General features: G+C 46.2%; 1 protein-coding gene across 6 annotated transcripts in view; it reads left to right on the forward strand.

The window, feature by feature from the left end:
- Positions 1-1,335: 1,335 nt before the first annotated feature.
- Positions 1,336-27,752, forward strand: part of tau (microtubule-associated protein tau) — a 74,056-nt gene continuing 47,639 nt past the window's right edge. For all 6 annotated transcript variants that reach the window (XR_016283487.1, XR_016283488.1, XR_016283490.1 and 3 more), the window contains exon 1: positions 1,336-1,524. The gene's annotated coding sequence lies outside the window, so the exon portion shown is untranslated. The remainder of the gene's footprint in view (positions 1,525-27,752) is intronic.

A 27,752-nucleotide genomic window follows, 5' to 3' on the forward strand; every position in this document is an offset into this window, starting at 1 on the left:
AGTAGACAGCCCTGCCTTTGTTAGCAGAGATGGTGAGCAACATTGCTTGCCAGCTATCAGTCCTGACGTCACAGGCCAACTGCCAATGATAGGAGGGGGGAGGGGGGCGGCAAAACAAAGTCAAGGGAAAAGGAAGCTTACAAAATTCGACCCTTTGATAATTCTCAGATATTTAAAGTATCTTGAATGAACCCTAGCTTCATGACCACGCTTGTCTCGGATTCTTGAACGCAAGTGGCAGCTCTGTAGTAGCCTTCGTTGAGCCAGACTGAGTGCGTGCTCCATTGTGAAACATTTCTAACTCCCGCGAATTGAGAGATACTTACCGATTGCCGTAATCAGATAGCAGTTTGCAGGAAACAGGCAAATACTGTGAATCATTTGCATTTTTCTTCCATTTGTACGTGTCAGCAGATCTAAATGAAACCTTTATGCGTACGTCTTCATGTCACTTATGGTGAAATCTGGGACAGTAGAGAGAGAGATAGAAAGAAGTGTTAAACTTTTTTACTGGGTCCAGAGTTTAAATAGCTCACACATCATAAAATAATTTGCAGGGGGCCAAATGGATTGCGTTCTATTGTGCTTAACTACAAATTGTGACGCTCCTAGCGCCGTGACTATTGCGTCTCTGAGCTTCAAGTAGACTCACGACTGATGCGCAAGAAGCCGGAAATGGCCCTCTAGCTCTGACTTTGCATTTAGAGATGACGTCAGCAAGTTTCCTGAGAATAAGAAAATACGTTATTGCAGGAGCTTATTTTGTAATCAGAACAAAATTTTTGCAACACATTATAAAGCGTCTTAATGCCATCATTTTTACACACGAGCAAATTTAGTAAAAAGTTTTTGCATCGGCTCTTAGAATGCTAGCATTACGCAATCGCCTGAAAGGAAAATAACTCGTGTGCGTTGACATGCTTGCCTGGTTAGTTTTGTGTCCTTTTTATTAACAGTTGGCATTCCAGCGTGGACCATTTTGCACAGGTTTTTCGTATCTCGTCTCCATTAATTGCCGCCCTTTCTTCGCTTCACCGCGATAAACTTAATCTAACAGTGCACGAGCGCCTCAGCCACACATCTCAACGCACTCATATCCCGCCTTCGCTGGCTGCCCTATTTCGAATTGCACACATTTCTCTTGCGAAAAAGCCAACCGGCAAACCACGAGTGCTCGCGTCACACGCGACCAGTGGAGAGCACTCCGGCCCAGTCGGCGAGCGACAGAGGAGAAGAAGAACCGGAGCCGGCGCGCAGGGGGCACCGCGAGCTCCATTAGTTCTGCCGGCTCCCGCGCTCACGACGGGGCGCCCGCGGCGCCCCTGTGATTGGCCGCCAACGGCTAGGGCCACTGCGGCATTCCAAAGCGGCACTGCGGGAGGGGTTAGGCCACGCGGCGCTGCTCCCGTGCTTTTTGTTTCGTTTTTTGTTTGGCGCAAAGAAGAAGGCACCGGCCGAAGCAGCGTCGAGCGAGCGAACCTCGGCGCCCGGGACACCAGCGAAGCAGCTCGCTTTCGGCGGTCGGTGAGTCGGAGAGCCGACGACGCCCCGGCGAACACCCACCACCACGGCTGGGCCGGCGCGCGCTGCTGCCTTCCCCTCTTCCCCCGGCACGCCGGGTGTCGGGCGCGGCCGGCGAATCCCCTCCCCACGACGCACACCGGCTGCTGCTTCGGCCGCGATTCATTCCCGTTTCGGCCGCTCTATCTGAAGCGCGGCTATGACACGAACCACGGGTTTGCTAAGCTCGGACTCGACACTGAACACCGCTGCCGGTAGAGCAGTTGTCGCCGCTGGCTAGCGTCTCGTCGGAGCGCATTTGCGTCGCCCAGTCTCCGGCGCTCGGCGAGGACTAAATTCCCCAACTCAACACAGGCGTGTCGCCGTCATGCAAATCTTGGCATGTCGTCAGTGTTCCCTATTAGGATTCGTTAGTGGCTGTCGTCCCTCATTAGAGGTGAAAAAAAAGTGTCTTCGATGTTGGCATGGGACAGGTAAGGCAGTTCACCGCTCTTATCCATTGCTTTTAATAGTGGCGTTCGTTTTGTCTCGTTTTGCACTTTTGCAGCAGTCAGCCTTTCGGTGGCAGTACAGTCAGACTTGTTGCGCTAGCAGCTTGTCTTTTGTCGCCAATTTTTAATGTATCGTAGCTTAGTAATCCAAGCCATTCGGACGCCTAAATTTGCGCTATTACATGCTTGGCGCATTAGTTTTGTACTGCGTTCCAAAAAAAATAGAGTCGCGAGCATTTTAACTCATCTGGCCTCATCCACAGATTATGCCGACTATTCCACCGACTTCGCCGATTTCTGGCGTCACTGACAGGTCAAACGTCAACATGGTCAAACGGAAGTCTGCCGTAAACAGTCTGAGCAGGGTCTCATGGGCCTTTTACTTTATTTCTATGGTCTCCGTTTGAATTATCTTGTACAATAAGACCCGTAGGTTTTGCGTGCAGTAATTAAGCTGTGCAGCTATATCTCGAGGTCACAATCGTGAGCTCAACCGGATATACTCAATCAGCATCGCAAGAAGATATGAATGGCTACCTAGAAAAACGCTGCTCCAGAACGCTCCTGCGCGGCTCAAAGAGCCGGATACTGTGTAATGGCTTACTTCTGGGCTTCAGAGGCGAAAAGAGAATGCTGTATCAGTAGCCGAGCTTTGAAATCAGCATTGTAGAACTGCTTTGTTTCCAATAGCTTTCAAACGATGAGGTGTCATGCTTCAGAAGCGGCACGCTATAGGCTTAGTTATCACACTACTAATATGCAAAGTCCGTCCAAATTGTCATCCTTTGCTACGTTCAATGTCACAGCAAGCTGCATTTTGGCTTCATTCAACTAATGCCCAGATGGATAAGACTTAAATACGTCTTCCTGCATTGCCCATTTGCTGTCCTATGTGGTTTTCAATGAGAATCCGACGGGGAGACATTTGTCTACAAACGCTGCATCCACCAAAATGGCGTGCATTTTGGTGCTCATTATTTAGGTCTCGCGCAGCTTTAGATGACAGCATACTGCCGAGGAATTCGTCAACCGTTAAGGATGGGATTTAGGCCGTTACAGTTCTGATTAATGGTCAGCTTTAGTCACAAATAGCTCCGTTCTAGACTGCCACCGAAAGAGACAACGCCACTGCGTTTCCCTGGCATAGAAATTTTTGAGGAAGTGAAAAATTCCCAGGTGATTGTGGCAGGTACAGCCATTTTAAGAACTCCTATGCTGAAGCTCTTTTGGTATCTAATTTTCCTCCAGAGTTTTGCGTGACCGGACGTGTCGTTCAGGATGGACGTCACACTGAGAAACTCAGAATTAGGCAAACATATTCTGCGAATACTCAACCGCTGCGTGATAGGCGCTAAGCTGCTCGCTTTATTTTGTCCCGTGCTGTTAAAAGCGCGACACCACCGGACCGTGAAGGCCAATCTCAAGTAGCGGCGCGAAGCGGCGGCCAGCGATGCGTCTCCCTGTGCTTGTGCTGTTCACTTTTGATCAGACGCATTAGGCTAATTGGCTGGCGGTAGGATTCTCATTCTGCCGATAGATTTTGCATGCGGAAATGAAAAAAAAAACAAGGCTGAAATTTATCAGTCACTTCAAAATTTCCCCCTGTTTTGCGCGAATCATGCATTTATATTCTCGCTCATGCATGCATAATGTGTGACGTCGTGCGAAAGCATGATGTAGTTGAAATAATTAGAAGAAAGCGGCACTAATAAGTGTTCTTTAGAATTTTTTGTTAAATAGCCGGAGCTGGAAATATGCCATGAATAAAGATATTGAGAAAAAAAAGAACACAAATATCGCAAGACTGAAAGAACGCATATTGCCTGTCTTTTTCATACTCTCTCTCTCTCTCTCCTGCGTCCTCCATCGTCGTAAATTGCTAACGTCAAAGCTTATTCTTGGTGTTCGATATGTATGTGTAAATAGTTGGTACTTTTGATGTCGAAATGCTACTAGAAATAGGGTGCTGTTAAAAAATTTTAAACGTCTTGCAAACATAAGCGCCGTGTAGTGAATTCTCAAACTCTGCGGGCAGCAACAGGTGGACGTGTTCGCTTTTTTCCCAAGTCGCATCGACCATTACGTCATTATTTCAGCAGCTCGGCAGTGTCTGCAGCGTGCATTTTCTTTACTGCCTTTCTTGTTTTGGTTACTGGCGGTCACTTTTCTCGCTCTTGCGACAGACGTCGCGTTTCAAAAAGAAAACAAAAATCAAAGTAAATTGTACATCGATCCGGAGAACATTTCGTTCAAACCCGTGTCTCCTACGTAACCACCCGTCATTGGTTGGCTAGGCCCTTTTTCAGCTATACACTGCGCGTCTCCAGCCGCTCTTCGGCGCTTACGAAGTGACGCCCGCCGAGCGGCGGCGGCGTCCAAAAGTCGAATCGGCCCTGAGCCGCGCTGTCGGATATGGCAGTGTCGACAGGCCGGCTTCGAGTGCGCTCTCTGAAGCGTGCTAAATTGGGGGTCAGGTCGATATGATGACGTCGGCTATGAAGTAATGGCCAGCCGCTTTCACCCTCACCCCGGCTCCAGCGCATGCACTGTCGTCGGCGCGCGCGACGAAGGGCAAGAACCTCCCCAACTCTCCGTTTCTAGGAGCAAGGATATTTAATACGCGCGATTGCGTCCGGCCACTTGTTTGCAGTGCTCTCGCTCCGTGATCTTTCTCGGTAAAGGGGTTACGCGCAGTAACGCTATATAATACAAAATATGTAACAAAAACAGCGAAGAGACAAGTTTATTCCGAGAATCTCTTCAGGCCGTGTGAGAGCAGTTGAAGTAATAAGATTGTCGCTGATGCGGCCTACACGCCAAGCATCGCTCGTAAATGGCTTACCGGTCCTCGCTGTCGTCATGGCGACATAGACGCTGTCGTGAAGTGCCCGTACTACGTCTCTATCATCGTCGGCCTTTACTACTGCGGCCCAATTACACAAACTCTTGACTTCCGAGGCGTTTTATGTGGGGTTCGCTGAGTATGAAGTGGTGTCCATGCCCTGAAGCAGGCACTGACTTTGCCTCCCGTACTGCGCCACTTTGATAAGGAAGCGCCCACCATTCATCGCACTGACGCCAGTGGACCAGGCACCGGCGTGGTTCTTTTGTAAGCTTCTCAACCATGACGTACGAAACTGGCCTTTACAACATGAAACATGCGTTACACCGATAACGGTCCTTTGTTCAATGTTGCGTCGCCTTTGGAATGCACCGCTTTCGAAAATCCAGAGGCCGACGTTTTGAATTGCGTGTTCTTAACTGCTGCTTCAGTGAAGTTCATGCAAGACTGAGCGAAAACTGTAAAGGAATCTTGCACTGTGCGCGCTTGAGCAAAACTCGTGAGTTCCTTATATGTTGAACAAAAACCTTGTTCTGTGTGTAATAAAACAAATGTGGCGGTGAAAATATCCACAATAATTCCTATAGGGCTAAATTTTCTTGGTGCCGTCGTAGTGGCTTAGTGGTTATGGCGCTCGGCTGCCGTCCCGAAAGACGCGGGTTCGATCCCGCCAGCGGCGGTCGAATTTCTATGGAGGCGAAGTTCTAGAGGCCCGTGTACTGTGCGTTGTCAGTGCACGCTAGAGAACCCCACGTGGTCGAAATTTCTGGGGCCCTTCACTACGGCGTCCCTCATAGCATGAGTCGCTTTGGGACGTTAAACTCCCTATACCAAACCAAATTTCCTTGCTGCTCACGTACAGTACCGGTGGGCTCCGGTTCGTTCCAACCGCCGCGGTGGCTCAGTGGTTACGGCACGCGGCTGCTGGCCCGAAAGACGCGGGTTCGATCCCGGCCGCGGCGGCCAAATTTCGACGAAGACAAAATTCTAAAGCCCCGTGTGCTGTGCGATGTCAGTGCACGTTAATGAACCCCAGGTGGTCGAAATTTCCAGAGCCCTTCACTGCGGCGTCCCTCATAGCCTCAGTTGTTTGGGCCGTTAAACCCCAAGAAACCAAACCAAGCCAAACTAGTTCGTTCCAGTTCAGGAAGCAGTCAGCTTTCTTCGCCTCAACGGTCGTTCAAGGTCATAAGCAGACGGCCAGCATATAAATCACCGGTTTCTCAGCTACCGCAAGCGGAACAATCAATCAATCAATAGCTCTGCCGTGGTGGCTCAGCGGTTACGGCGCTCGGCTGCTTACCCGAAAGACGCGGGTTCGATCCCGGCCGCGGGGGCCGAATTTCGATGAAGGCGAAATTCTAGAGGCCCGTGTGCTGTGCGATGTCAGTGCACGTTAAAGAACCCCAGGTGGTCGAAATTTCCGGAGTCCTTCACTACGGCGTCCCTTATAGCCTAGTTCATTTGGGGCGTTAAACCCCAATAAACCAAATCAATCAATCAATAAATCAATCAATCAATCAATGTTCATATAATTTCCAAGAAAGAGCCAGTCGCTTTTGGTGCTGCTGCACTATTAGCATGTCAGCGAAATGAAACAAACTGCATGCCCTGACTATACACGACATAGATGAAAAAACAAATATCAACACATTATAATTTTTAAATTGAGCATAGAAGTCTAGCTACAGAGACAGTAGTGAGCAGGCATAGAAAAACGCGGAATTTTCAGGAAGCTGAACAAATACAATGAAAATTAAAAGCAAAAGCAGCTAATAGTGTACGTACATAGCAGATTTAAACGAAGATTAGCTTATAATGGTACCAAACACAGAATATCCCATATCAGAATATAGAATATAGTGCAAAATAGAAAATAAGCTCAAAATGCAAGGTTCAAATGCAGCTTCACTGAAATAACTGCTTTGAACCGACATCACAGGTTGTCGCTCACTAGCAGACGGAGTTCGGTTTCTGTGCCGGCATCTCAACGACTGCATGATAGTACCGCACGGGCTGGATCGAAGCTTAACACAAATGTCAGATTACGAACATTGAAATATTTTCAGGAGTTCTGAATGCGAACTGTACTTTTACAATTCGTACAGTTAGGTCATTGGCGAAGCCTCGGGTCACTTGGAAATGCGGAGTTGATGTGGGATACGAAACTGGATGGAGCTGAGCAGTTCTTGGCGGTCAGTGACACAGTGAAGTTCGAAGGGAAAGGTTAGGTTAGGTCGCGAGTCTAGAGTCTAAGGATTTGATTAAAGGTAAGCCGAGAAAGTCGGACGGAGGAGTTTTATTTTTACGATTCTTGAGTACCAGTCTTCAGTAATGACGACGAACTCCAATAATGGTCAACACTATAGGTGCAGTAAAGTTTATTAAATGGCTCAAGAATTTGTAAAGTCTCTAGAAAGACGACTATCTGTAGCAAGGGTAAGCAGGGTGTAGCTGGTGATGCATTCTGTGTGAACAGCGAGCCTGAGCCGGTAACAATGTATAGGCACCGTATTACATCCTTGCATGAAATTTGGGGACTACAGATGTGGTATGGAAAACGTCTGTTGTCAGTTTGTCGCGTGTACGGTAATGATGATTCTCAGATTCTATGGTGCAAGGGTACCTGTGGTCAAAGAACACCATGGCACAAGGTATTTTCTTTTACTCAGGCTGGGGTCAGAGACCCATTTCGCAAGCATTTCAGCCCAAATAAGCCGGACACCAGGCCAGTGAAAGCTTGAGCCCATTGTATCACCGGTGGGTACCGGGTGGCACTGGGGATCGAACCACGCACCTCCAGCTTGCGAGGCGGATGCTCAGACCTTCAAGCCATCGCTGCGGTCTTTCGCGCGTATGGAACAACTTTAGTCTTTCTACTCTTTAGCTTGAGTTCACTGGTGGAACGCCGGTCGGCGAAAGGGGACACAACTTGTTAAAGTAGTATGCAGTTATAGATGGTGCGAATTTCTTTAAATATTTTAACGTCGTCAGCTTAAACGAGGAATGATGAGTGTAAGTGAGTGGCGACAATGTAATTTAAGAATTTGCGAAAAGAGAAGTGGCCCTAGGGGCGAACCCTGCAGCACACCTCCTGTGGCCGAATACATTATCGACGTCTTTACACCGATGTTGATGTCGCAGGGACGGCTGTTTCTAAACCCTTAAGATAAAAGAACGGGTGATAAACTACATTAAAGGCTTTGTCAAGGTCAAAGTAAATTGTGTATTATTTGCCGCTGCGGTGGCTCAGTGGTTATGGCGCTCGATTGCTGACCCGAAAGACGCGGGTTCAGTTCAGTTCAGTTTAGTTTTATTCCTTAAAGGACGCCGCCGCGGTGGCTCAGTGGTTATGGTGCTCGGCTGTTAACCCGAAAGACGCGGGTTCGATCCCGGTCGCGGTGGTGGAATTTCGATGGGGGCGAAATTCCAGAGGCCTGTGTGCTGTGCGATGTCAGTGCACGTTAAGGAACTCCAGGTGGTCAAAATTTCCGGAGCCCTTCACTAAGGCGTCTCACATAGCCTGAGTCGCTTTGGGACGTTAAACCCCCATAAACCAAACCAAACCAAACCAAATTAGGTAATGTTGGTTTCATTTTTGACTGCGTCATACGCATAGTTCATGAAACTAACAAGATCTGCGGTCGTTGATCGGCCTGCGATAAAGCCTTGTTGATTTGATAGCCGGGCTGTCCTAAGGCTGTCGATGTCGAATTCATGATCTTGTGCTCGACAACAGGACGTGATGCCCACTGCGCTACCGTAACTAGTCAACCTAAATGTTGCCGAAAAGATAAGGAAAAACTTTCATTTCACCTGATAGCTTAAAAGTTTAGTGAACTTTACACCGAAGAGAAAGAAAAGCGGTACGGACACGGAAGAAACGTGCAAGACATGACTTGCACGGATTGCAGTTCAGCTCTACTGCTGTGTGAGTCCCCTTTTTTTGCCTTGTGCACATTCTGCCATGTAAGCAAAAATGGAACAAACGGCATGAGAGATCAAATAGAACAACACCTTTCTCGCACTGACAGCCGCAAACAATTGATATGCCTATCACCAGAAACTCGATGAACATATTGGGCCAAAAATAAAAAAAATAGCCGAGGAAACCATGCGCCTACAGTAGAGCTACAGTCGCTTACATGCGCTACATGCGCCTACAGTCGAGCTACAGTCGAGCTACAGTCGAGCTACAGTCGCCTACACGAGCTACATGCGCCTACAGTCGAGAAGTAGCGGTATAGTCCGAAGGAGTAACCTATGAAAGTAACATTGAAGTCGCTTTAAATTTGCTGTCTAAAACAAGAGAAGGTGTATACGGTTCTGTTCGCTGTTGTTCACTCTACCGGTCTTGCTATTCTTCGCAGCCTGATTAGACAGAATGGAGCTTGAACCCGTCTAAAGCAGGAAATGAAAGTAACGACAGCTAGTGATAAATTCTGAGTGTGACGCAAAACTGACTTGCCTGGCCACCTTCGCTCTGTACATCTGTTTATCTAGGCGCGGGCGTGAAACATCACTGCTTACTTATTCTCTCCTCTGTTTCTAAATTGATCTCCTCAGGGCAGTGCCTTGCAGCGCGGCAACTTCGGGAAAAACACGCGACCGCATTCCACCCTCCCTTGCCCTGTTAGCCCTAGCGAGGCCCACGCCTTCAAACCACGCTTCCTGTTTCAGTTCCTCGAGGGGCCGGGTGACGTCACTGTGCTGCCGGTGGGCGTGGGAGAGAGCTGAGCAGTCGGCACAGTTGGCAGAGTGCCTAGTTCTGCCGGGCCGGACGAAAACGGAGCGGTGATCGTCGCCCACCACGCCTCGTTTTCTTCCTGTAACTGTGCATATTTTTTAACTAGGCGCATGTCATTCTTCCTGTCTGGACGCGCCGCAGACCCGAGATACGACAGCGAGCGAATATGTGGAATATGATTGAGGCGGACTTCGGTGCAACTGCGGTAGCAACAGACACGCAGAAACCACAGCTTGCGCTGTGTAGGCGGCTGTGTCAGTGACCGCTCGCTACTTTGCTAAGTGACTGCTCTTTATAGCTGGACATTTATGTCATTTATTCAATAAGCCCCTAAAGGCCCTCAATCAAGGGTATTACATAGGGGGAGCACTGACACACAAGAACGCAAAACAAGAATGAGCAAGCGCCAAAGTGCAATAGACAAATACAGAAAGCACAAGTAGAAAACAAAACAAAAGAAACAAACAAAAACCTGTAATATAGATTGAAATTTACACGAAAAAAAGAGCAGATAGTGCTTTAGAGGCTTAACATAACCGCAGGAACAAAACAAAATAACAAAACAGCTGAATGCAGCATGTGGTACAGTCAATTAGTAAAGCTAAACAGACATTTCGGTTAGAAGGTCCTGAAACTTGTTAAGGTTCCTTTCTAAAGCGATGTGTGATGGTAGATGATTCCAGTCGACTATAGTACGAGGTATGAAAGAGTTCGCAAAAGAAGAAGTGTGGCATGATATGCGTTTAACTTTCAGCGGGTGGTCGCGGTGTGGAAAAAAGGGTTCAGGTGATTGAAAAAAATCGTCATGGAGCAGAACATGATGGTAAAGTTTATGGAAAAGGGTCAATCGTGATAGTTTGCGACGATGTGATAATATATCAAGATGAAATACTGGGTATTTCATCTAAAAGGTTTATAAATGTTTAGAAAAACCTTTTTAAGTTAGAAGAATGCTTTCTTCGACGTAGCATTGTCAGTGGTACAGGGCCTCAAAATACAGATAAGAGGTGTTAACTAGTAGGCTGGATAAGTAATATTGTATAGTTAACTTTTTAACTATTACTATTAGATCTCTTATTTATTAAGAGGCATGTAGCCCACCGTAAGTAATACCCATAACTGTGTTTGGACTTTCGAAAACGCGTCTACCCTCGGCTCTGTGGCCAAACAAATTTTGGCTGTTCCAACGAGTTACTAGAGGAGTTCCTTTGCTTGCTAGATTTATGAAAACGCAGGCACTTTGGCGCGATGTAGGAAAAATGTTTTTGGCCATAGCGCCGAGGGTGACAGCGTTTTTGAAAAAAAAAAATGATATGGATGTTACTTACGGGGACTGCACGCCTTTAAATAAATAAGGAGAACAACTAACAGTCGCAGTTAAAAAGTTAAGCATGCTGTATTCGTTGACCAACCTAATCAGCACACCTTAGCAGCATTCTGATTTGCTACAGCGGTGACAACGCTACGCCGAAAAAAAAAACGCTCTTCTAGCTCCAAAATTTAAAATTTAAAAATTTTAGAACATCTTATGTTGAAACCCTTCGTATATTTCCTGCATAAACAAGTGACGAAAGTAGTGCAGAAGGCGGGTTGGCTGCCTGCGGTTAGATGCCTAACCAGGGCTTGAGTACTAAGTCTGGGTTTCGGGCGCTCATTGCCTTGTGGAATACGCGGTGACTCTCTTGACTCCAAGTGACAGTTTCAGCAGGAGGGCGCTGCCCGGTTAGGTTAGGCGAGACAGCGGCACGACGCGTTTATGTCGGGTTGTACTGCTTCGCTGAATTCCTGAAACACGAAAGCGTCTCTAGGCGGAGTCTACCGCATTGTAATAATCATAATAATAAAAACAACACGCTACTACAGAACGCCAAGACAGTCGCAGCGACTTCTTTCCTGCACTGTTGGTCCGACGTCGAATTCTCTTCCGCGCGGAAGGCAGAATTTATTTCTTGTTTTCTCCCTTTCCAAGTTGCTCTGTGACTTCCGGAGGGGAGTGCTGTTCGCTGTCGGGTACGGTCAGGCAAAACAAACCTGCAAGTTTTTTTGCGAAGTGCATTCTTTACTGCACAGTGCTGGTCCACAATGCATGGCACAGGCCAGTGTAGCGCACTGGAGCATTCTCAGTGCTTGTCCGAGGCTCTCGGGAGACAACATTCAACTCGCTCGTGCACACACGGAAAGTCTTCCTTGGTTATGAGCTAAGTACTTTCCCCTTCATAACATGCGCAAAGGAGCTGCAGGAAACCACAAATGTTTTATCCATATCATATCCAACAAATCTGGACAAATACATTCTTCAACGGGAAATAGATTAAAGACTTCTTTTCTTTCGGGAATTTTACAATATTAAGCCATCTTAGCTCGCATTTGCGTAAGTCGCAGTACAGTTTTCAGCGAGAGCAGTGAAAGTTCGCCCGCGGATTATAAAGCGCTTTTCGAGCATCCATATTTTGCTATGCGCAGAATTCTTTTGCAAAATCTCTCCAGATTTGGGTCCAGAAATTTGATTGTCTCGCTGTATATCAAGAAAAAGTTATAATTGAAAGCACAAGGAAAATTCGAAGATCAAAGCTCCTACAAGCGCGCCGCTCTTAAAGGAAAAAAAAAATGGAAAGGAGTGGGATTTGCTTGAAGACGCGTGCTGCTGCGAGCCTGAGAAGAATTGAAGCCGCATTAATCGGTGCGCTCTTCTTGTTGCTTTATGGAGCCTAGGGGCATGGAATGTGAAGAAACAATGCGGCGACAACGCTTTGATGCAACTAAGAACAGCTTGGTCAGGACAGTGCTCGCTAAGTTTGGGAAATTGCACTAAGGGACAGTGGAGTTAACCTTAGTTGACTTTGCTGCAAATGGTTGCTTTGAGGAAATCATTTTCGAGCGTCTTGTGTGGAATTTTCTGAGCTGCTAGGGAAGATAAGTGACTGCTATAATATATATATATATATATATATATATATATATAGGGTGCGTTCCAATTCTCTAGACGTCCAACAAGAAGTCTAGTGTGATGTCCAGGAAGCGGTCTACATGTCTACATATTGGAACGTGTCTACTTCACGCGCCGCCTTGCGGCATATAAACTGAACTAACATTTGCGAATAGTTGCACCGCTATGTTCTTTAAAATTCTTAATAAAACAAGTTAAAAACGCTCTGTTAGTAGTTTGCTAGTTCTTATTTTATTTTTTTCTGCAATAATGGTGCGTTCATCGTTACCGCTTCAGCAGACGATCTCACCTGCATAGCAGACGATCTCACCCGCACGATTTCCTCTCGCGCGATTCACAAATATAATCGTAGATCCACAAAGACGGCTTTATTTGCCGCCAGTTCCTATAAAAATCAACTTAACGGAATGACTGACACTTGAAAGATGGTGCGTCTCCGGGCCTCCAGTGCCCGCCAAGAGCACGGCTCACTCAGCTCTGACTGCACCAAATGCTCCGCCATCTTTAGACAGGAAGTTAGCCTGCATCGATGGGGACTTCTTCGAAGCAGTCTTCTCGGACGGCTTCGTGAAAAATGGAACGCGTCTCAAAATGGCGGCTGTCCGGCAAGACGTCTAAGTAGACGTCTACTCGGGAGTATTGGAACGCTCCCATATATATATATATATATATATATACAGAACGACCTTCTGCATATATGGGAATTACCCATTACGCTATTGTGTAATGCATTTTAGGCGAAGCTTAAGTGTCCCCTCCGCCTCACCGCGGTGGTTCAGTGGTTATGGCGCTCGGCTGCTGACCCGAAAGACGCGCGCGGGTTCGATACCAGCCGCGGCGGACGAATTTCTGTGGAGGCGAAATTGTACAGGCTCGTGTGCTGTGCGATGTCAGTGCACGTTAAAGAACGTCAGGTGGTCGAAATTTCCGGAGCCCTCCACTACGGCGTCTCTCATAGCCTCAGTCGCTTTGGTACGTTAAACCCAATAACCAATAAACCAAACCTAAGTTTCCCCTCGAATTCCTTGCCGCTATCAGAAATTGTTAGTGTGGCAGAGAGCAATGTCGTGCTTGTGAAGACAACTGCGCATGTTTTCTGCGCATGCCACTTATCTCAATCGTCTTTAAATATGGTTGCGTTGCTGAAGAAAGAATTTTTTTTTTCCTTCTCTGCTGCTCTTTTCGTTTGCAGTTACGTTCCGCTATGCTGCTTCCACAATTCCGAAGAAATGGCGAAGGCATAAAAGATTAGTGAAGTGATGGTTTCGAGGAAGCGTGTTTTAGTACTCGTTATGAGAAGTGCACTCGCGTTATTGCACATGGTATAATGTTCCTCGAAACACCAAGTGTCTGTCGTACGTCGCCCATATTAACTTCAGGAATTGGGATTTGTTAGCTGGCGAATAAAGTAAAATGTGGACGAGGAAGGCCAAACAATATATATCAAATCCGACTGGCTTCGTCGGTTCATTTGAAACGCTGAAAAACCCAGGTGCAAAAAAAAAAAAAAACGGCGTCGCGTATAACTGCAGTTCGTGGCATCGAATGGCTTTTTCATTTTTTTTTTCACTGCACTTTTTTAACGCTTTCCACCTCTTTACTTCCCACTTCGCGAGTCTTGCAGCCTTCCGTTCCCGGAGAATTCATTTTGCGAGTCGAGCTGGGAGAAGCCATTTCGCCGGAAATGCTCCGTCGCTTTTGTAAACGTTCACTTGCGCGCGCCTGCGGAGAGAATGAGATGGCGGCTAAATAAACAAAAAAGAATATTTTTCCGTCGCTTTGCCGACGCTGAACAAGCTTGGACGAGGCAGGGCGAAAGTGTGAAATTCAGGAATGGCGGAGACAATATAGGCGATACAAATGGTCTTGTAAGAGCCCTAGAAACTGCTGTCGCCTGTTTGTCACCGCGATATTTTATCTCTCGCTTGGATTTCCTGAAACCGGAACGCCCTGGTGCAAAATAGCGTGGCTTCAGTTTTAGATTTTCGTGTAACTGTGATATTGTTACTCTAAGATGGATACGCAGGTGGAACATTGTAGCGTTGGATCGTTTCGTGCGTATAGCCGTTCTCAAAGTGTCATATTTTTCTGCGAGGCAGCGAAACAAGCTCGAAGAACGAACGTCGTGGTTATCTGAAAGCCACAAAAAGCGAGTTCAACTATATGTCCTGAATGCAGCGTTCTAATGACTGCAAAAAAAAAGAACAATTTGAAATGTGTTTATATGATTACGTACTTAAACCTCTATAATGATGTTACTTGCCGTTCATTTCAATAGGTCAACTATGCACAAGGCACTCGTTTCCATAAATTATGTCTTGTCATTGCTTTGAAAGGGCGTGTTTCATTCCATACTAACTCGACGGGACAACGTTATTTGTTTTTTGATCGGTACGGTTTCCAAGTTACGACCTTTTCACGTCTTCTTTAAATTCTTACTCGATAAATTTATTAACTACTCTAATGAGTCTACATCGCTCCTCAGTAACCTAGGATACGAAAGGGAGAGGTGCCAGGTTGTGTTCTGCTGGCGGTACCTTCTCATAACCTCAAGTTGCGGAAGCTTTGTATCACAAAATGAACCCTTGGATGCTTCAACGCAAATCGCAGTGTAATTAGTATTCTTATACCATGCGTAAAAAAGTGAGTTGGTCTCTTGCCTATAAGGTGGTCAACAATGAGTGCTTGATTACTCCCTTGGCTTTGTGAAAGTTCTACTATATTCATAGGACAAAATTACAGCAAAGCACGCAGCTCGAAAAGAAAAGAAGACGCAGAGAAATTCCTGCATCGTCCTGTTTTTATTTCCATACTTGTACCCTATGCTATTCGCTTGTTCTGTCGCATGATTTCTGCCTCGCAACAAGTTTGCTTGGTTTTATTGAGAGGTACCCATGATAACACAGAACTGCCCTGAGGCAGGTAATATATGACGTGATTATTCCGATTCTATAAATGGCATTGGTGTGACGTCAAAGATGCCGTCACCAGGCAAACCCCTCCATAGCTGTGTTCTCGCAGTGCTTCCGGCGATAAGCAAAGTGAATAAGCTCGCGGCTTTGCGTCGTGTTTCTGTCGCTCAAACGAAGCGGTCGTGCGGACGTTGGTGCGTTTCCTGCATATCTGTCCGGTGCCGTCCTTTGGTTCGTCATTAATTGATTTCAGCGCCACCGTGCTACTGCTGTCACGAAGTCGGCCATCCGGGATGGTACATAATACAGAATTGGTATGAAGATCACAAGAAGCCCTTATTATTAAGGCGAAAGCCTTTAATGATTCATCGTTGCCGACAGAAGGTTGCAAGCAGAAGGTTGTTAGCAGAGGTGTCACGCTTTTTCTAGTCAGACCAGAAAAAAAATCTTTATGCACGCTGTGATTCGAACCACCACCCTTCCGTTCCGCAGCCGAGCGTGCTAATGGCTACGCTACTTCCTGCCAACGCATACGCAGTTCTCCTTGTCTAGGACACTGGAGAGTGTTTGCAGAAAGGCGTCGGATCAGACGGATGCCTCCCAAACATCCTTCAGTGTCTTCAGCATTTAAGATTCACAAACAGTTGTGTGCTTAATTAACATCTTAACCACGCATCAGTGACACAAGCAGCAACACCGCGCTAAAGGCTTTCGCCTCACCACACTTTAGGTCAACCAAGTGCCCCCCTGAATTTTTTCGTCAGAGTCATATGCGTTTCTGTAATTTATGAAATATAGTGAATCGAGCACGCTCTTGGCACGCACTGGTGAAGGGGATTTGGATCAAAAGATAATTATTTTTTTTTTTTACAATTCTCGCACGCAGCTGAACTAGTGGGGAGGGCATTTTTCTTTTCGGAAAACTTCTTTCTTGTTTCGATGGAGATGTCTGCCGTAAAATAATAAATTGTTTGTAAAAGCAAAAGGAAGATAATCAGGCATTTCTTGCCCGGTGTCCACGTCGGGATTTGACGAACAAATAGTTCGCAGCAATTAATGGGCGGGGACGGGTAAAGAAAGGATTTGTATCTTACGCTGGGCTTCGGTAACCGAGACGGCTGTTCACTTGCGACGCACTTTTGTTTCGTGCGCCCCTCACACTCTAGGCACGAATACGGCTCTTTTATAAAAGGGAATGTGTTAGAGGACAGCTTACTTCCCTTTAACTCGTTTCTGTTTAGAATGTAAGAGTAGTTTTAGTGCATGGGGAACGTCGTTACTGAGATTGTAGAAACTATCCAGCGGAGGAGTGGCAGAATTTCGAAGCAGCTATACGTTTCGCCACGCATCGAGGCGTTGAAGGAAAACCTGATGACTTAACTGTATGCGGCGCCTTCTTTATCATGCCGTAACCTGGGAAGTGTGGTTGGCACAAATACTAATTCGGGCCGCCGCGGTGGCTCAGTGGCTATGGTGCTCGGCTGCTGTCCCGAAAGACGCGGGTTCGATCCCGGCCGCGGCGGTTGAATTTCTTTGGAGGAGAAATTCGAGGCCCGTGTGCTGTGCGATGTCAGTGCACGTTAAAGAACCCCAGGTGGTCGAAATTTCCGGAGCCCTCCACTACGGCGTCTCTCATAGCCTTAGTCGCTTTGGGACGTTAAACCCCATAAACCAACCAACCAACTAATTCGGATTTTTGTTGTCTGTTTCGGAATATTTCTTAATGTTTATTGGGCGTAATTTCTATTCCTTTTCAGGAACAGCAGGTAACACTTTGGTGGTCAATATTGCGAGTGCTAACGACAGAGTATGTGGCACTGAAATGAAGACGTTCGTTCAGCTGTTCTTTCTGCTTTGATTGATCTGATGTAAACAATTGCGGGAAGCTGTGAAATATGTTCAAAACATGTAGAAGGTAATATGGAGTAATATACTTACTACGTACAAACACAAGACAGATTCCATACATCCAGGGGCAACAGGATGCATGGTAATTACTGTTTTTACTGCCCCTGTTTCTCGACACCTGAATTAACAAATTTAGTTTTAAACGTAGTATAAGGATATTAGGGGTGTATATTTATTGCTGTGAAAACTGCCTCAGTGTTAGAGTTTCAGAGCAAGTCGGTGACTGGTCCGAAGGTATTCCGCTAGAGCCTAACAGTCAATCAAGTGCAGTTGCAGTACGCTGTTACAGTGTGATTAAAAATGTTTTCAACGCTGTTGTGACCTGCGTAGTCCTACCATATTGGGCATCATGAATCCATGTAGTATGTACGCGTGTGTTGTTGCGAGAAGAGCATGCATAGAATGGTACATAACGCGATATTTTGAGCATAGACTTAAGCCCGGACAGCATGAGGATGCGGCTACTATTTATACATTCCACTCTTTGTTCATGCTCATTATGGCGTGGATTTTTGCTGCAACCCACCTAAAACGTGCGCTTCCTGACACCTTAAACAGGCCTTTTTTTTCACGCTGGATGAAATAAAATGTATCTCCACTCGGCGAACTGATCGTTATGTAATCTACATTCAGCTCAGAAAACTGTAGAGCGCAGCGTGTCCTGTCAGTTATTGCCGTTTAGTGTTGCACAGCTGCTTTCCTGTACGGCAGAGCCGCCATTCACACAATTCAGAGTCGAGACACATTAACTCGAACTAACTTTAACGTTACCTAACTAACGAATTCAGTCACTTTGTAGTTACATTGATGTAATTAGAGTGAATCGCAATCCTTTCGCTTTTCTGTCGGCCTTTTTCTGTGGACAACAGCCGGCACAGAAGCGGCTAGAGAGTTTGACAACAGTGGCCGAGATGGCCTTTGCGTCCGCCTGTCCAGACAAGACTCGTCTGTCGTCTGCAGGCTCGCCGGTTGCCTCGGTAACCGGCTGCACAACCGTTTTCACGTGGGGGGCAGCGGACAAGAGCGACCGTGATGAGTCAGGCAGCTCGTTTTTCCGCGGAATTGGCGGCGACACTCTTCTTCATTATTTACTTCAGCTCGGGCCGCCAGAGGTCATGTGCGCTATCTTGTACGCGCAGGCAACGTTTTTAGATCCCTTTCAGTTTGAAAGCTGCGGTGCGCGGATTGTCGCCTTTCCGTTTCCTTCCGTGCGGTGGCGCTCGCCACGCTGTTTGCCCGACCAGCGTGGCCCTTCGCGTCTACGCCACGGTCACCGCCGCCTGATTTGGAGCAGCCAGCAGATATCAGCATGGAATATATCAGCTGTCCTGTGCCAGTTGTTGGCAGTGACGCTTATCTTACAGTATACAAAAGCTTCAAGCAAGGGTGCTTAAAGCATCCCACCGAAAAGATGCTAAAGTTTACCAACATTGTAAACAAAGCAATCCCGATTTCTTTGAAGGAAGGTCCCGTTTTTGAAAGGGACGTTTTTTGGGAGCTGCTAGACGAGCTTGAATTGCAAAACCTTGTTCGGCTTGGATGTGCAGAGCATATGGCCACTTTTACATGCCAAGTGCTGCATTTTGTCATAGTGACACGCATCCACTTCTAGGCGAGAGACGTGAACCGTCGGCTAGAAAACAGAGAAATATTGTCATTGCAAATAAAAAAGCTCGCCTTCAAGTAGCCATTCCCTCCCTGCTTCCGACTTAGTGTGTCTGCATTTAATGCTTGTCTGTGTTCAATGAAATTAACATTCTAAAAATGAAAGTGCAGTACGCTGCTGCGGTCTGTGCTATCATTGCAAATAAAAAGCTCTTCTATAGTTATTCCCTCCCTGCATCCAGCTAAGTGTGTCTGCATTTATACTTGTGTTCTCTGAAATTGGAATTCTAAAGAACATGCAAAATGCTGCTCGCATGTGCGGTGCTTCGTTGATAATATAGCGCGGAATTTCGTGACTGATCTAGAAGCGGAACATCGCTAGTTTTATCCTTTCATTAATGTTTCGTGCATTCTCCCGAAGAAATATTGATAGCTCTACTCCAACATACGCATATCATCAGCGCTAAACGTCGCAAACGTGATGCGATAAAGCGCAATGCAAACGATTGGTTTTTTGCGAACTGGCATCAGCCTGCTCTTTATCTCACCCTTACTAGCCAGGTGAAACATTTCTTTAACCATGAGGCTGAAGTTTCAACGTGACAGCTCCAAAAGTACAGCAAATTTGAGTTCGACGTGTTCGCTCCCAATGTTATCGCGGATGAGAACAGGCTGTCACAGCAACTGCCAAGCGCGAGCGCTCGGGCGCCTCCGGGCCGACAGCGACAGCAGCGCCGCGTGGTGAGTGGAAGCGGACGGGGGCCGCTTTCTCGGGCGCGGCGCGGGGGAGCTTGCAAACTGAAAGGGGTCTAAAAACGTTGCGCGCAGGTGGGGGCACCTAAGCTGACGCGGCATTTGCTGCTCGTAATAATCGAGCATGTACTCAGTCTTCGGGCGAGGTTTGTTGTTATATGGCGATCAAAAGCGGCTAGCGTTCAAGAAAAGCGTCCGTCTGTGCTAAGCTAGTCGGGACTAATGTTTATCGGCGAACATATATCTTTGAAACCTTCGTCAAAGATGCAGCAAAATGCTGCTGTCAGGGCTTTTGTCGCGTTGAAAGACCGTCTTAAATTAAGAAAGTGGTTAACTTTTTAACTTTTTCTTTTTTGATTATTCATAGGTAAGCGGATTACTCACCGCTCCAATTCTCTGCAGCGCCAGACCTCGGCTGGCGCTCGTGAATTATGGCGCGTTGCTATGGTTACTATTCCGCGGGTTTAATTAAAGGAGACTTTACACGGAGCGTCAAGAAAAAAAAAAGAAAAAAAACATGGAGTGGAGCTTCCTGCCTCGATTGTTCTTAGCTCAGAGGTTCTTGACAATCAAATGCAGTCGACTTCTGCGTCACTGCAAAAGTGCTTACGCATGTCGGTGGTTGCTTACTTATTAAGTTTTGCACTAGCGAAAAAGAATTAAACAGGCTGCCCATAGAATCTTTGGGGTTATTTGAAGAAAGCAGAGGCAACAAAACATTGATGTTTACGAAACTTTCATAGACAGTGGCGTAAGCTTTCCTTGTAGGTAATATTGAGGTATGGTTCCACGGATTATCAGCGTGATTTCTACCTGATCACCGTCATTTTAATAGTTAATCCGACAGCCTTTAATAGCTCACCCAGCTCTGGTAGTTCAGATCTGTGTCAAGAAGTTTGTGACAAATTGTAGCTAGTACCGTTAAGAGAGGATACTGTCAAATCATCACCTTCGTTTGAGGGGCTGGATGCGGTCTGTGATTAATTAAGCATGCGTATTCGACACTTTTGTTGCCACTTTGAAGCTCAGTTTTGCCATAAGTACTCGAATATTTCAGCCTATGCACGGCATTACTAAAGAACTATAACTGACAGTATGTGCCTTCAAGGTATTGCCAGAACCTACGCGATGTGATAAGTACGAATGACGCAAGATGTCAACATTCACCGTGTTGCTCACAACGAGCGCTTCGGCAATGTTTTTGTCAATTAACGGATAACCGCTTTTTCTACACAATGCTCGGAATATTGCTTCTAAACTCTTCGGGCACTTAGGCCATAAATTGGTTTGCTTCAATTTGTTCATTTTATGCGTGCCTAAATGTTTTCTTTGGTTTCTTTCGAGCACGTTTGTCGATTGCTTTCTTGATCCAATTTACTGCTTTAGAAGCATGTCATCGTTCTACAAAGAGTAGCTCCTTACCCATATCGTCTTGCACCTGTAGTTCAAGTGTGCTCGCTGTCAGCGAGGGCACTTTTTATTTATATATTTCAGTAATGTCACCTCCCTTTCAACAACAATGGGTGTTCAAATAGTGAATTAATTTTGATTTTTCACACTACATGTACTCGCTCGCGCAGCCTATGGCGGAAGTCCGTCACTGCTGTTCAGAACTGAGCAAAAAAAAAAGAAAAACTATTGGGAAAGTGGCCATTGTTAGAGTCCCAGAACATAACACTTTAAGATGCTGCTCGATATTTTGGTTTGGAAATATATTTTTCTTCGCCTAAGCGGCTCAACATATGCAAGCACGTAGAAAGTTAATTGATCTTGTTTGCAACGCAAACAGCAAAGATAATTTTTTTAGTGTCACTGGAAATTGGAATAAATAACAATCACGTTTGTCAGAAGAGTGTTCCAATGCTCGAGAGATTATATATATATATATATATATATATATATATATATATATATATATATATATATATATATATATATATATATATATATATATATATATATATATATATATATATATATATATATATATATATATAATTAGCTTTAAGCGATAACATATTCAGTAATATTCTAAATCGAAAAACAGCACAAAATAAATAAATTAATTAAAAAATCCCCTCTTTCCCATGGTTTCTGTGGCTGTTGGTTTCTCTCATATTTATAAAGAGCCCCTCATTCCCCTTCCCTTGTTTGCTTAATTGCTTAGCGAGGGCCTCGCTTCTGGCAGCCTTGACGCCATAGGAAGCATAAGAGGGTTCTCACGCAGCTTCCACCCTCACCGTTCGATGAAGTTCTACGTCACATCAGCGGCAACTCAGGACGTGCTACGTCCGCCGCTTAAGAACGTGTGTGGCGCTGATGAACACTCTCAAGGTTAGGATATTTGTAAACGTAAATACCCCCGAAAGCAGAAGATATGACAGCCGTCGCCGTAGCTCAGCGGTAGAGCACCGGACGCGTAATTCGGAGGTCGTGGGTTCGGATCCCACCGGCGGCATGTGGTTGTTTTTTCTTCTGCTTTTCTAATCAATTAGCTTTAAGCGATAACATATTCAGTAATATTCTAAATCGCAAAACAGCACAAAATAAATAAATTAATTAAAAAATCCCCTCTTTCCCTTGGTTTCTGTGGCTGTTGGTTTCTCTCATATTTATAAAGAGCCCCTCATTCCCCTTCTCTTGTTTGCTTAATTGCTTAGCGAGGGCCTCGGTTCTGGCAGCCTTGACGCCATAGGAAGCATAAGAGGGTTCTCACGCAGCTTCCACCCTCACCGTTCGATGACGTTCTACGTCACATCAGCGGCAACTCAGGACGTGCTACGTCCGCCGCTTAAGAACGTGGGTGGCGCTGATGAACACTCTCAAGGTTAGGATATTTGTAAACGTAAATACCCCCGAAAGCAGAAGATATGACAGCCGTCGCCGTAGCTCAGCGGTAGAGCACCGGACGCGTAATTCGGAGGTCGTGGGTTCGGATCCCACCGGCGGCATGTGGTTGTTTTTTCTTCTGCTTTTCTAATCAATTAGCTTTAAGCGATAACATATTCAGTAATATTCGAAATCGCAAAACAGCACAAAATAAATAAATTAATTAAAAAATCCCCTCTTTCCCTTGGTTTCTGTGGCTGTTGGTTTCTCTCATATTTATAAAGAGCCCCTCATTCCCCTTCTCTTGTTTGCTTAATTGCTTAGCGAGGGCCTCGGTTCTGGCAGCCTTGACGCCATAGGAAGCATAAGAGGGTTCTCACGCAGCTTCCACCCTCACCGTTCGATGACGTTCTACGTCACATCAGCGGCAACTCAGGACGTGCTACGTCCGCCGCTTAAGAACGTGGGTGGCGCTGATGAACACTCTCAAGGTTAGGATATTTGTAAACGTAAATACCCCCGAAAGCAGAAGATATGACAGCCGTCGCCGTAGCTCAGCGGTAGAGCACCGGACGCGTAATTCGGAGGTCGTGGGTTCGGATCCCACCGGCGGCATGTGGTTGTTTTTTCTTCTGCTTTTCTAATCAATTAGCTTTAAGCGATAACATATTCAGTAATATTCTAAATCGCAAAACAGCACAAAATAAATAAATTAATTAAAAAATTCCCTCCAGAGGGATTTATAATTTGTTTTTTTTTGTGGTGTTGTTGGATATATATATATATATATATATATATATATATGTATATATTAAAGATGCACACTGCGTTATGAACACAGATACAAAGGACAATATGACGGTTGACATCTCTCAACATGAGCATGTCGAATGGTGTGCTACCACGCAGGCTGTTTGTGGACTATTATGTGCTGCGTTCACTGGCTGTCGTGAAAAACCACCTGAGTTCGGAGAGTTCTAAATCTGTCTGGAAGAAAGAAATCGCTGACAGCACACAACCTGAAAAAGCTATGAATTCGCAGTGTACGCAGTTTAGTGCATACATAACGACAGAAACGGTTAATCCATGAATTAAAATTTATTTAATTTATCTCATCTTTGGACGTTCAGGTGGCCAAGTGGAGTTGGAAGTGAAATGCGAAACACCATAGGTTAGTGAGGGTGTTGTCCAGGTCTTGGATGGAGAACATTCACTCCTCATATCATGGCACATGTGGTGACTTGTGGTGGTGTCGTTGTACATCGTAGTGCGGACAGTGCGACACCATATGTACTATGCTTGGGGTGGCCTGTCCGTAGCATGAGCAGCAAGCCCGTACTTGGTCGTGAAACTTTTGGCTTACAATTCACACTCCTTACACAATCTGACAGCCTTTCCGTCGCCGCCCAATGACCTCGGGCTTTCCTTTCTGGAAAGATTCATTCATTCATTCATTCATTCATTCATTCATTCATTCATTCATTCATTCATTCATTCATTCATTCATTCATTCATTCATTCATTGCACATTCATTGCATTAGCTACACATTCATTGCATTCATGCACTGTATTCAGGCATTTAATCAGTGACCAATCTTGCTAATCAGTATGGAGTATTTGACACCTATCGCCCCAATCGGTGTTCTTAATTTCCTCTGACATCTGCGTTCTAATGTGCTTACGGATAGCGCAAATAATATCACGAATTTCACCTTCTTGCTGTATTCATCACTCCAGATGAGAGGGAAAACGATGAAACACACAAACACACACGCGCACACACACACACGCAGGCGCGCACACACCGTACCGATGACCCTATGACACACCGTGCCTGTCTCCTGGCACTCGGAGATAAACCTGAGGTTTGAAGTAGGGGCTGTCATTCCACACTCGGTAATGACCATCACGAAGGAGGCGACGTAAATGTTCGAACTGAAATGTAATCGAACCGGGAATCTTCCGTCCTCGCTTTAGAGACAAGCTTGCTTTAGGCATTTAATGCTCGCGGAAAGGATTATCACCGTTGGAAAGCTGCAGAACTGCTTATGTATTTTGTTTGTTTCGTGTGAGATAACAAATGTTCATAACGCTTGTCCCTGCTCGCATTATATCATTCAACTAGCTACTAGGCGCTTCATCAATGATGTGAGATTAAAGCAGGTAACTTTTCAGTAACAACTTGGTGTAAAGCGGGTGCATCTGAAATAACGGAGACAGCCACGATCGCAACCTTCAGCAGTCCTCTAAACTGAAAAGAACTGCGTTACTTGTTTTTCAAGTCTATTCCGTTTATACCGGATTTTCGCGCATTTAGCGAGCCTCTCTCGCGGTTACCTCATTTCGCACCATGTGTACTCGTTCAAAGTTGAATGTCGTTAAGCAAAATAAAAATAAAAGTTAGCTAAATAGAACCTGCCACTATGTGACATCCCTGCACGCGTTAAAGAATCATCAGGCTTGCTAATTAATTCGGCACGTCGCGTCTGCGGACGCAGCGTTTTTAAGAGGCCTCATTTGCATTGCTCGCCGAGTTCCGCATAGAACTGCTTGCGTTCCTTGCGAAAGCGAATCGCAGAAAAGAGGGAAAAAAAGGCATCTGACGCTGCGCTGTATGCATAGGGCGGGTAGGCGTCACCAAGCTTGCGTGTTCTTATTCAAATGTACCCCGGGACTTGTAGAGAGAGTGGGGAAGGGGGGCTATGCAAAAGCATCCCCCCCCCCCCCCCCCCTCGGGAGAGCGGGCCCTGGCAGCGAAAGAGAGAGCGGAAGTTCGAGTTTGAATGCGGGCCAGTGTCCACAAGAGCGCACGCAAGCAGATGCATGGCGCTTTGAAGAGTTCCAACCAAGCTCTCGTGCCATGCGAAGCTCCGATCTTTGTGCACCGGTTGTTCGTTCAATACATTTGATTTTGAGTTCGCGTCTGAACCTTGGGTTATTCAGTCGCTGTTATGTGTGTAGAAGAAGGCCGCCACTGTTTCTCTTTCATGTTGTTTATTCGTTTCTGCCAGCCGAGGCGAATCGTTTTCCCATATATCCGCCTTTCTGCGGTTTCCTTTTGAATCCCCGCGTCTCATGGCTCGAGGGTATTTGGTTTCCAGTTTGGCATACACTCCTTCCCCTGTGCGAGTGATGCGGAGACGCGTTGTGCGCCTTTAGTCAGGTTAGGTTTGACGCGTGAGCCCCGTGTTTTGGCTGATTCGCGGAAATCCCTGGACTACCATTTTGTCCACAGGCAAAATGCTGTTAGTTTGTTGTTGTTTACAAGGACTGCTCTCAAATGTTTCTATTGCTACATCTAAATCAGATGCTCTATAAGAGGAGCAAAAGCACCTGTTTACCAAAACTAAAAATGATAAAGGCATCTGAACACGTGACCTAATCGCGAGACTTTCACCAGAGAGTGATTTATGTCTTGAACTGTACCTTTGGTGAGAGCATTCCCGCTGTTCGCTGTACAAGTCTGTGTGAAGCAGCTCTTCAGGCGCGGCATGCTTCCTGTTATGTGACAGAAGGGTCGTTGCAAATTGACGTGGCCGCAGATGATGATACTGCTCTAGTCAGTTAAACAACGGGACACATGTCACCTGGTTAAGCGCCTCGTGAACTCTTATTGCAAATGCTGTTGAAACAGTGTCAGTAAACTGAAAGGCTGACGTTAACTATCTGGCTTTCTTTTCGACAACTTCTAATCAGATATACGACATCAATACACCACTTATGCTTTGTCTGAAAGAAACGTTAGCTCATTTTTGTACAGCCCGTGATCTCGACCATAACGTAAATGGGGAGATAATAGACAGCTTTAGCGTAGCCGGACAGCCGTACGTTAAATAAGGCAACGCGTTGGCGTTGCCACCGTTTCCAGGCTAGACAATTGCCTACAGCCACATTTTTCCGTACGGTAGCAGTCACCGTAATTGCCCTGTTTACTGTACGGTGAAGTCAACCAACGGCTGAAATACGAAAATCTTGCGCTATGCACCACCGAGCGTCGAAGTAGCTTCTAATACTACCACTCGTTTCAAAGATAGGCGAGTAAAAGTACTTGTAATCTATGCTGTGGACGTATCGTTTGGCGCTCTGTGCCGGTCGAAAAAAGAAATGTCGCCAGGAGTTACGAAGTGACTGACAAGTGTCCCCATTGTGGTGCTGCGCCCGACCAGTGTGGCGAAAAACACTTGCTGTGGACTTGCCCGGCTACAGCTTCTCTGAGACGACGCTTCCTAAGAAAGGTTGGCCTGGGATGGGACGTTGCAGACGACTATCGCAAGTGGACTCAAGATAATCGCTTTATCGCGAACTTTTGCCGCTTTTTAAGCGAGGCTTGTTTGCACTCCTTTTTATAACTTTCTTTCCCTTTTTCATTATGCCTAATGGCAAACAGCTCGAATAAAAAAAAGCCAAATATTCGCACGAAGGTCCTGTTATGAATGAATGAATGAATGAATGAATGAATGAATGAATGAATGAATGAATGAATGAATGAATGAATGAATGAATGAATGAATGAATGAATGAATGAATGAATGAATGAATGAATGAATGAATGAATGAATGAATGAGCTCCGTCATCTCTTGTCCTTCTCTCGTTTCTGGTTCCAGGCGCATCGCTGTGACATCCTACCGCTCACGCGTTCCTTGTACGAGAGGATCGCGCTCGCAAAAAGAGAGACAAAGAATGAATGACCAAATATTTATATATATATAAACGCGGAGGAACGAGGATAAACTGCTCTCCTTGACGGCACCGTGGCGGGTAAAATATTGAATGCCGCTGGGAAACAGGCAGCCGTTTATCCGCGCCGGCTGCAATCGAGACGGCGGCGACCACGAGCTACGCCCCGGGCCCGCGCACGCGTCGGGCGCGTCGCCGCCAGCCTCCCCTTTACCCGGCGGCAATCCCGGGGCGACGGCGACCACCGCGTTTCGGCCGAGCCAACAACTGGCGCGCCACTCGGCAGCAGAAGCGCCGACGCCACTTTCCATTATTTATCCCCGCCGAAGCGCGTTAAAAAGAAAGCGCACGAGGCAGCCTGGGAGGAGACTTCGCCGGCGCGATCGATACGACGGCGGCGGCGCCTCGCCCGCGTGAGAATCTAGGATGTCGAGTTGCGGAGAGGCAGCGTCGGGTATACGGTCCCGGAACGCTGCTGCGGTCTCATTATACGCTGCACTCGGAGGAATCCGGGTTTC

Source organism: Amblyomma mixtum, chromosome 6 (genome assembly GCF_055824585.1).
Source record: "Amblyomma mixtum isolate Tamu chromosome 6, ASM5582458v1, whole genome shotgun sequence".
NCBI lineage: Eukaryota > Metazoa > Arthropoda > Arachnida > Ixodida > Ixodidae > Amblyomma > Amblyomma mixtum.